The 10,539-nt window shown below is 40.8% G+C and overlaps 1 protein-coding gene across 3 annotated transcripts in view; it reads right to left on the bottom strand.

The window, feature by feature from the left end:
• Positions 1 to 8,021, bottom strand: part of LOC104949629 (uncharacterized protein C21orf62 homolog) — a 25,451-nt gene extending 17,430 nt beyond the window's left edge. Inside the window, exons 1-2 of one of the 3 annotated variants that reach the window (XM_010776013.1) lie at positions 8,009 to 8,021; positions 7,703 to 7,838 (exon numbers count right to left, since the gene is read on the bottom strand). The gene's annotated coding sequence lies outside the window, so the exon portion shown is untranslated. Of the gene's footprint in view, positions 1 to 7,702 lie in introns of all 3 variants that reach the window. The other 2 variants (XM_010776012.1, XM_010776011.1) reach the window with 2 other exon arrangements.
• Positions 8,022 to 10,539: the final 2,518 nt, after the last annotated feature.

Below are 10,539 nucleotides of genomic sequence, written 5' to 3'. Positions count from 1 at the left end.
GTAAGTCACACGTTGTCTCCCGCTTGTCGCTATATTATTAATTTGGCTGCTACGCTGCTGCACGTGCACGCGGAGTGTCCTGACCTGGCTGTGTGTCAGCCCCGCCCCTCACAGCGCGCCTGGCAGCCACAGCGCTCCAGGCTAAAATGCTGGTCACATCTTTATGTAAACGGCAATTTATCGAGCTCAGAAAAGTTATCGAGTCCATTTTTATTTATCGTACGATAAGTCAATTTATCGATTATCGCGACAGGCCTACATACAGTAAGTCACTGAAAACTTGTTATCTGCTTATCCAAAAGGTGAAGGGGTCAGTGGAGTAATGACGTGCAGGAGGCGGATGTCGGTACCTGGACACGACAAGCGGCAGAATCAGCATCTTCAGCATCCTCATCAGCAGCTCTCCGGGAAACTGGAAGTACTTCACCTCCTGCCAGGAGGAGAAAACACATTACAGTCAGTTGTGATTTGAGGAAGAGCATTAGCAATCTTGTGAAAAGCAAGTAGATATTATTCAAAAAAAATATTAACAGGAACAAGACATTGTTGGCAAGTCTGGAGCAGTGCCAGAGCTGAAAATGAGCTCTGACTGCAACATCATTAAGATCAATTTTTCTCTAGCATATAAAATGTATGATTATAGATGAACCCTGGCTCGGCAGGAACATGATGATGGTTCAATTATGCCTTTAAGGCTCAAATGTAAGCTACTGCTATTTTCCTGCATCTTTTGGCCATTAAATGCTCTACAGGCATTATTATAATATAGTGTTTTTTATTGTTCAGTTCAGGTAGCAATGCATTATACTTTAACTCTCCCACTTTGGCCAATCATGCATTTGAAATGTTCCTTTTCAGCCAAACATGAAAGGATGCTTGAAATGTTTTCACTCTAGTGAGCCTGTGTTACTATTACAATACATTACATTTTATTTAGCTTAAAATTTCCCAAAGCAGCTGACATACACTTCAATAGCGTAGCCATGCCTTCAGGAGCAATTGGGGACATGTACACTGCAGAGGCGATGGGATTGAACCCATGAAAAGCAGCTATGTGCATAAGCTTTGTTATAGGTAATAGGTACATCCTAAAAATGAACTATAAATCAATACAACTCTGTTTATGAAGGTAAATAAAAAACTGACTGGTCAGTTTAGCCGGCTTGTGTTTCTGATTGTGAAGGCAAGGTTTTGCAATGTCGTGACAAACTGTACACAGTTAGACACACAAAGACTTGCAAGGTAAAAACAACACAAGCATCTTTGTGGGTGCTAGTGATACAAATGACAAAAATCCTCTGACCTGATCAGAAGATACATCACTAGGAGAGTCGTCTTCACAAACAGTCATTTCATGCATTTTTTATTCTTAAACTGATTTGCTTTAGTGTTTGAATCATAATAGGGACCTATCCTTCCCATCAATACATTATATTATATTACAGAGTGAGTCATACAAAATACAAATACTGTGATTTAACTATAAAACAACACACCCCTATAACATGGGATTTTCCATCTAGTGTTACTATCAACCAGTGAAATCTGCAACTGTAAACTGAGTTAACTTCTATGAAACACAATTAACAAAGGTATAGTTGCATTACCGCAAATCAGAACTGAGATAGTGCCAGAGGTAGTTTTACCAGCAAAGGAGCCCTTACTAGATAGAGAATATACCGGGGACCCCCTTATGTACTGTATATCCCTTAAAATAATGTGATGTGGGCCGCTGGTTAGCTCAGTGGTTAGAGCTGCTCCTGTTCGATTCTCGAGTCGGCCTAGCCCTCACATCTGTCTCCCCCTTTCACAAGATCTCCAATAAAGACCCTCTGGCCAGAAAAATACCTTTAAGAAAAATAATGTGACGTAGCCCAGTTTTACACTTCTATAGTATGTGCAAGAACAACACAATGATATATGATTTAAAAGAAAATACATTGACGCTCTTAACAAATAACACCCATTAAACATCAATTCATTTATATGTAATGTTGTACCTCAACAGGATAACTTTCTATCCCCCCTTACTTCCTATTCCGGCTAAACCCATCTTCATAACCTTCCTTCAATGCAATATCAATTATACCCCTGTAAAGATTGTGATGTCAGATCAGGACAAGGGCATAAACTGGGGCTATAAAGAAGAAGGGAGAGAGGGGGGGGGGTAATGGAGCCCATTTTAGAATGATTTTGCAGAATTGCAACGCTGTTGACGTAAGTGGTCAGCTCGGACACTCTTTTGGCTGAAGTCAAGGCAAGCAGCAAAGCTGCTTTCAATGACAGAGCCTTCAGGGAGGAGCGCTCCAGAGGCTCAAATGATTTCGGAGATGAGAAAAAAGATGTCCTACCAAACAAGGTAGGCCTATTGGCAATCAATATAGATCTAATGCAGGAAACATACACATCTTTCAGGTCTGCCTATATGATTGCCAAATAAATAAATAAATAGGGCTCCCCCGAAAGCAAATGGGTAATTCCAAACAACGCACACTACTGCCCGCAGCTCTAGAAGGTTGCTGTGCCGGCTCTCAGAGGCGCCACCACTATAGCCTCTAAGACGGTCCCCCCCCATTCCTGTCACGGATGCGCGTGAACACCGTGAGGTAGGAGGTCACCCGCTCAGTGAGTCCTCCAGATGCTTGGGACCCCCAGTAGGGAAGGTTTCCTCCACGAGGGGGGATGGTCACCAGACGCTTTGGGCCCTGGTCCAAACGAAGACAGCAAACCACCATCTGCAGGCAAGCATAAGGCAGTAATCCCAGTGGTAGCCACGGAGTGGCGCAGCGCCATGAGATCGCAGAGTCTGCATGATGGGTCAAAGCTGACACTATTGTCCTGTCCAGTCTGCAAAAACTGCCGGAGGCAGGGATTGCTGTCTATCTCTGACAGGGGGGCCTGTAGTCTGCTGCATCGAGCAGAAACCCCAGATACTGCAGCTGATGGTGAGGGTATGGGGCTGCTCTTCTCCAATGACCGCAAAACTCAACTTGGATAGGTGTAGGATCAATGGGCTTGTGAAACATCGGCCCATTCCCTGGNCGTAGTTCTTTATTTATAGAGCCCTGCTGAGAAGACTTCTGGACAAACTTTGATATATTTATGATCCACGTCACGTATTCAGTTTTGGCGGCAGTTCTTCAAGTTTGTCCAGAAGTCTTCTCAGCAGGGCTCTATAAATAAAGAACTACGGCAGATGTGTAATATTTAATGCAGCCGGACCGTGTATTACAATGCCGTTATGTGATGACTTCCAAAGAGAAAAGCAAAAACACTCGGAATAAAGTATTATTTTATTTTTTTTAAATGTTTTCGGATATCATATCGCATTAACACCATATCCCAACGTGCATTGCGGCTAAAACATCCAATCAACGAGCTTCAAGCTGAGGATCTTGGGTAATCAATTCAGTGGTTTTGTGGTGTGTATCGCTCGAAATGTCTGTTTCCGGTGACTTTATTTTCGACTGAAAAGCATGCTAAAAAGCCCAAGATTATTGAATCAAACGAATAAATAAAAACAAGGATAATTTTGTGTTATTGGTGAGTAAATAACAGTGTGTTATTTAGAAAAGAATAACAAATTAGAAGGAAAAAAAGATTTAAAAAAATACAGATTTCAGTATTTAGAGGCTCTGAGCCCCATTTCTTTTCCTCACGGACGGCAAAAAAAGTCAGACATTATACAATTTAAAATAAAAACATATACATAAAAAGATAAAACACTGGCATGTAATTTACGTTAGAATAAATAGAATGGTTTTGAATAATAGATGAGAGTAAAATCTACGTCACTTTACAGCCCAGCCCACTTTTGGGGTACCAACGCTGTCATTTGAACAGCGATCAAGCTTGAAGCCACAGAGATTTTCTTTACTGTACTTTCTTCTTAGAGGCAGTACAGAAACACGTAACTCTGGATTTGTTATAATGTTTGAGGGACAATAAACGACACAGCAGCTTTTTGGCATGATAAAACTATTATATTCTGCCTCGTTCATGGCGAAATTACAGCCTCGCCTACTGATTTTAATTTAACCATAGGCCTATATCGAGCCCGATTCTCGATTTCAAATGTGTGCTCTAAAATGATATTTATAAATTACTATTATCTTTATTATAAGCAAGACAATAAATGGCAAGAAGATAATGTAGAAAATAAAACGATTTAAGATGCGTTCATAACAAACGTAACATGGGAGAAAATATGTTTCTAGAAGATATGTAGAAAATAAACGTATTTGAGATACGTTCATAACAAACGTAACGTGGGAGTATCATATGCACGCAAAACTCGGCCTCAGATCTCAATGGGAATGGTTAGCGTATCATATGCACGCAAAATCGGACTTCTGCGTATCTATTGCACGCATTTCCAATGTATAAAGTCGTGTCATTTGTGCGCAGACTGAAGAGAGTGGGTTGGGCTCAGCATACAAGGATGCAATGGCTTTGGATAGACACACAGTTATTAAGATCAATTAACCGTTTGTTCTGGCACTTTCAATTTTACCAAGATATACAAATATAAAATATCACTTTTCCTTTAAGGAATTCAACATAATAATGCATGCAGGTAAATACTAACATAGACCCTTTACATGTAATTGTTTTCTACATAACCTCCTCTTGTCGTGAAGTCATAAAACGTGTGGAATTGAAGATTATGCAAAACGATACCATGTGCAAAAAGTTTCAGTTGTCGTATGATAGTGAACACTGCAGCCTGTTCACATGCTAAATACCTCCTCTCAGCCTTTCCCTACACTTCAATGCAGATCTCCATATACAGTGGCAGCTGCTGAAGCATTTTCTCGCAGGCGGTTTATTTTTATTGACTGCTGTACAGTGGAATCAAGTTAGCAGGCTATAAAACAAAACTCTAGAGTCTCATAAGCGGCTAATCTCCATCATCTTGTTAGCGTGGTGGGATGTAAGTAGAGAAAACTTGATTTTCCCAAACTATTTCTCAGGGGTTTGAAAGAGAGCACAGCAGCAGTGGTTCAGTCCATGGCAGCCTGCATGTGTCTTCACAGGATCAGTCTCACCAGTCCTTTACTTTACTTTATTATATTTCTCTAATTTAATGGTCAAGAAAATACTTGTTATACAGGTGTAGATATTAGGCATAGAAATATGTTGTTATAACATGAAAAGTATCTTGACAAAAAGAAATGTCTTGTTATGACATTTCACGATGGCTGTAAAAAAGGCCCAGATCAAAGGTTTTGTCAACTCTTTGGATTATTACATTCGTTTTTTTTTATTGAAAAGGTAGAGTTCACCCTTAAAAAAAAAAAAAAATCTTTCTTTTACCTGTAATGCTTATATTGTTATTGTGTGAGTTCCTGAGAATTGGAAATATCAGCTGTAACAAAGTCTGCCTCCTCTCCATATAATGGAAGATGGCACATTGGCACACAGCATTTTTCTAAAGAGTAGGCAGGGATCTGTAGGGTTAACATCTGTAGCACTTACACCAAATCAATCCAGATTACACTATTTCATTTGTGATCAAATGTGATTATAGGTAAGACTTCACTTGGATTCAATTCCTGTCGTTGAGATTGTTTCTCTACGGCTTCTACAAGGTTTTTTGGCTCTTAAGAACCTAGACACACACTGTATTTATGCTCGTCATGTCCCTAATATGAACAACATAGAAACTCTTCCTGGTCCGACCCATGGTTGTACAAAGAGAACTCGATACAGCTTTAGCGGCGGGGTTCCATTCATATGGAAGTCACTCAGACGGACCGAGTGCAGATTCAAAATAACCCAGAATTTTGGGTTTCGGGTCCATAGACCATGCGCACTTGAGTTTTCCTTGAGAGGGAAAATAATTCCTGATTCAACTCTTGATTCAGCTTTGAGCGTATTTTACAACTTTTAGACCCTAATGATTTAAATTAGGGCTATACAAGTGTTTATAATGGGTAGTTTATTTACTTTAAAAAAATGTCAGCTGATTTACAGACATCTCTTTCCCAATGTAAAGGCCCGGACACACCAAGCCAATTTTGGCCGTCGATGGGCGTCAGGCCGACGATGAGCGTCGACACGCCCTACTCAGATTGGTGTTTCCCGCACCGTCGTGTCTTTTCGGACGTGCCGACAGCTTTTCGGCCAAAAACCCACCGATTCAACATGTTGATTGAACATGTTGAATCGGTGGGCATTCGGTCAAAAGCTGTCGGCAAAATAAATCACTCTGATTGGCTGTTCAGCTAGCGAATCAGTGCATGAGAAGCGAAACGGAAGTGAGGGACCCAAACAAACGATTAAGAAGGTAAATCTGAGATTTCATTTAACTCCAGCTCTCGACACAGGTTCGTGAAAGCCCCATGAGCTTTTCGCTGTAGAGTGAAAATGGAATGCACATGCTATTTGTTGTTTGTTGTGTATATCACGCAGTCTGTTCTTCTTCTCTCTGTGTATCATGCAGTCTGTCTTCCGGTTGTTGCCTCTTTTGAACGACGAATACACACTACTGGCGCCTGCTGGTAAGGAGAGTTATTGCCACTCACGCATACGCAGTTCATACGTGCTTCTTGGCCGTCGGCTGAAGTCTTTGCGGTGTGTTCCAGTGTGACACATGGCCAACATGCAGAGACGCGAGGCGACACAACAGTCGGGGGTCCGCCTGTGTCAATTCTTTGGTGTCAGCTTGGTGTGTCCGGGCCTTTAGACAATAGGAAAAAATCTAGAATGGAACTAGACTAGAATGGAGGTTTAATTGAACATTTGGCCACCAAAGCACGGCCGCCTGTTTGCTTCATCTAACACCCCCGTCAGTACTAGGAGCAACATCATGTTTCTGTGTCGTCCAAAACAGTTTAAGCTGGTTTATGATCTGACATTGTTTGGTTTGATTTAGGCAAAAATACCCAAAACTATTTGGATCGGTTGTGAAATGTTTTTTTCCGTCATGGTTATAAAACTTGGTTAGGGAACGATAGATGATGTGGTTTAAATACCCTTGACTGTGAGTAGGAAACAGGAAGTGAACAGCTGTCTCCTGAATTAAAGTCCAATGCTTTATCCAAACAAACCACCCTGACCTCACCACTAAAACAGCATCACCATCTCTTTCTATGTTCAGAGTCATAGTGACTGTTATACTGGTTGGATTCATACGTTCCATTATCCTATAGTTTGCAGTTTGCAAGGAGATCCTTTTGAAAATATTTTTCCATTTTACTTTTATCCAGGCTGTTTGAGGAGACGCTGAGAATTCTGCAAAGATCATGGAAAAAGTGGCAATGATATACCGTCTGGACAAACAAAAATAATAGAAGTGTTAAGTAATGTCTTTTGTGATTTTGGTTAAATGACCCTTAAAGATATACAGTACACAAACTTAAAAAAAAACATGTGTAGGCATTGGATGGTTCATCTTCCTATCAGACGATGGAACCTGAATGTTTGGTTTGGGCTGACAGACGACATCACAACTCAGCTGTCTAGACGTTTTTCTGTGTGTCCATATGTTTCTGATTTAAAAGATATACCCTGAATAACTTCCCACGGCAAATGTATTGCTCCCGGTGAATCAGTTAGAGGCAAAAGCACAAACAACCTAATTTACAGCACGTGTTCAGAGTGTGTGCCGTCAGCATGTGTACAGAGTGTGTATGCAGCAGACAGACCATGGAACAAGCCTCCCTCTGACAGCACATGCATGTGAGTGTGGCGTACTTACGTGGACAGTTCAGAGCCGGTTAGGGGGCATGCTGCTGCAGTCTGGCTCCAGGATCGTCTACCCAGCTCTCCGCAGGGAGGGCAGCAGCAGCTTCCACATGTGTCTGCTGGCTGGCTGGAAAAACTCATCTGTCTGTCTGACCACAGCAAAGAGAGGGGGAGTTGGTCAGGATGGAGGGAAGGAGAGAGAGAGAAGGAAGGAGGGAGAGAAACAGAGAGAGATCTTACTTTCTAGACCCCGGATGGATACACTTTGCTTGAGATGTGACAGCATGAGAGACTCAAATGCTCCGTTTTCTCCACTCACTTCTCATCTTTCTTCCCATTCCCTCTCTCCGCTGCCTCACTCTCCTTCTATTTTGGGACCCGCCTCTCATTTCCAGGCAGAAATTCTTCCCTGCATGGATTGGCTGGATATGCTACCATCTTGTGGTAGAAATATAACTACTAATGAATGATGGCTGTTTGGATTTCCAACATCCATTCTACTACAAAACGTTGTGTTCTCTTTGCTAAACATAAATGGAGAATCATAGAGAATGATGCAACCTCATAAATATAAAGCTTGAAAGGACATTTGAATTCAAAGAGTACATATAATTCTCATTTTCAGTTACGCCAAAATATATTTAAAGGGGCCCTATTATGCTCATTTTCAGGTTTAGTATTTTCTGTGACACATTCCCATGCTTTAATGTTCAAAAAGCTCTTTATTGTTCTCATACTGCCTGTGCTGCAGATTCAGAACCTCTTTTCACCCTCTGTCTGAAACCAGAGCCCAGTCTGCTCTGATTGGTTAGCTGGTCGGTTGTGATTGGTCAATTGCTTAGAGATGGAAATGTCCCGCTCCATAACGTACAATGTCCTTATGGCTAGGCTAGCCAATAGAATCGCAAGTGTCACTATTTCACAGAAGTAAACAAAGGAGTCCAATGGATGCCTTTCAGGCAGGGGGGGAAGGTGTGGGAGAGAAACTCCCTCTGGAGGGAACACAGGGATTTTAGCCTTTGCAGACTATTTACATGCACAGAAACCTATAACACACTACAGGAAAGGGAAAATCCAAAAAGCAGAATAGGGCCTCTTTAATAGAATGCTTAGTATATTCTATCATTGATTGCAATATTATAAATGCTAATTGTTATGAATTAGCTTTCACTGCGGTTCCAGGATTAATCACGACTAATACTCTCACAGTCAAACTCATAATGTGGTCTTTCAACAACATCCGACCTCTGCAGCTAATTCGGAAGGCAGCGGCTCAAATCCACCTATCTAATTTTTTTTTTTATCAATATGTTTATTGATTTTCAGCTTACAAAAAATCACATACATAGGACGAAGACATAGAGCCAAAAGCAATACATATATACACAGGACGACTACTTTACTTTACATTAAAGAAAAATAACAACACTAAATTAAATTGGTACATACAACAAGGGCACTCTAATACATCGGCAACCATCCAGTTTTCCAACAATAGGACCATATTTCTACAAAGGATATCACAGTAATTTACATTTTAACATATTATAGCATATTATAGAATTATCGCATTATCCTGCCCCAGGTTCGTTCAGAAATTGAGATAGGTCGTTGTTCTTGGTATACTCTATAAAACGTCCCCAGACCTTCTGGAACAGTTCTTGTTTGTCTTTGTTTGTAAGTGATTTTTTCTAAAGGCAGACATAAAGAAAGTTCCCAAAACCACTGTGCAATACTAGGTTTGCCCAACTTTTTCCATGTTAAGGCAATCACTCTTTTTGCTTGTAAAAAACATATATCTATAAAAACTTGTTTATAACGTTGTATGTTATGTCCCTCCGGATATAGGCCAAGTAGGAACATTTTTGGTTCCAGCTTTAAGCTGATCACTAAAATATTCTATACTGGTACTGTTTACCCTAACCTCTTCCCAGATCCTTATTCTTGGACATAACCATAAGACAAGGACACAGTGTGCCTTTTCCTCCCCAACATCTGGTGCACGTGTCTGGGATATTAGGTTACATTTATTCAGTTTTTTTCTTGTGTATATAAGACTGTCTCAGCAAATTAGAATATTGTGATAAAGTTCTTTATTTTCTGTTAATGCAATTAAAAAAACAAAATGTCCATACATTCTGGATTCATACAAATCAACCTGAAATATTTGGCAAGCTTTTTTTTTTAATTTGCTGCATTATGCATACAGCTTAAGAAAACTAAATCGTCCTATCTCTAAATATTTAGAATATCATGAAAAAGTCTATACTGTAGGGTGTTCAACCGAATCACTTGAATCGTCTAATTAACTCGACAACACCTGCAAGGGTTCCTGAGCCTTGAGAAAAACACTCTTGTTCAGTACACTAAATCACAAGTAGGGGAAGAACTGCTGAGTCTGACTGCTGTCCAGAGGACCGTCATTGACACCCTCCATCAGGTAGGGTAAACACAAAAAGAAATTTCTCAAAGAGCAAGCTGTTCACAGGGCAGTTTCAAGCAAATTCCACAAAAAGTCTGTTGGAAGGGGAAAATGTGGAGGAAACGCTGCACAACCAAGAGGCGATGGACCGCAGCCTTAACAGAAATTGTGAGAAGAGTCGCTTCCAGAATTGGGGGAGCTTCAAGAAGTGACTGAAGCTGGAGTCCAGGTATCAAAAGTTCACTGTTCACAAGTGTCACGGGAAATGGCTACAATAGCCGTATTCCCATGGTCAAAAGCCACTTCGTGAAACTCAATGAAACGGGAGAGCCTGTCTGACTGGGCTAAGGAAAAGATGGCACTGGACAGTGCACAGTGGTCCAAAGTCCTCTTTTTCAGACGATAAGCAAGTTTTGTTTATTCCATTG

Source organism: Notothenia coriiceps, unplaced genomic scaffold (assembly GCF_000735185.1).
Source record: "Notothenia coriiceps isolate Sejong01 unplaced genomic scaffold, NC01 NC01_scaffold00016672, whole genome shotgun sequence".
Lineage (NCBI taxonomy): Eukaryota > Metazoa > Chordata > Actinopteri > Perciformes > Nototheniidae > Notothenia > Notothenia coriiceps.
This window is presented reverse-complemented; position numbering and strand designations above follow the sequence as displayed.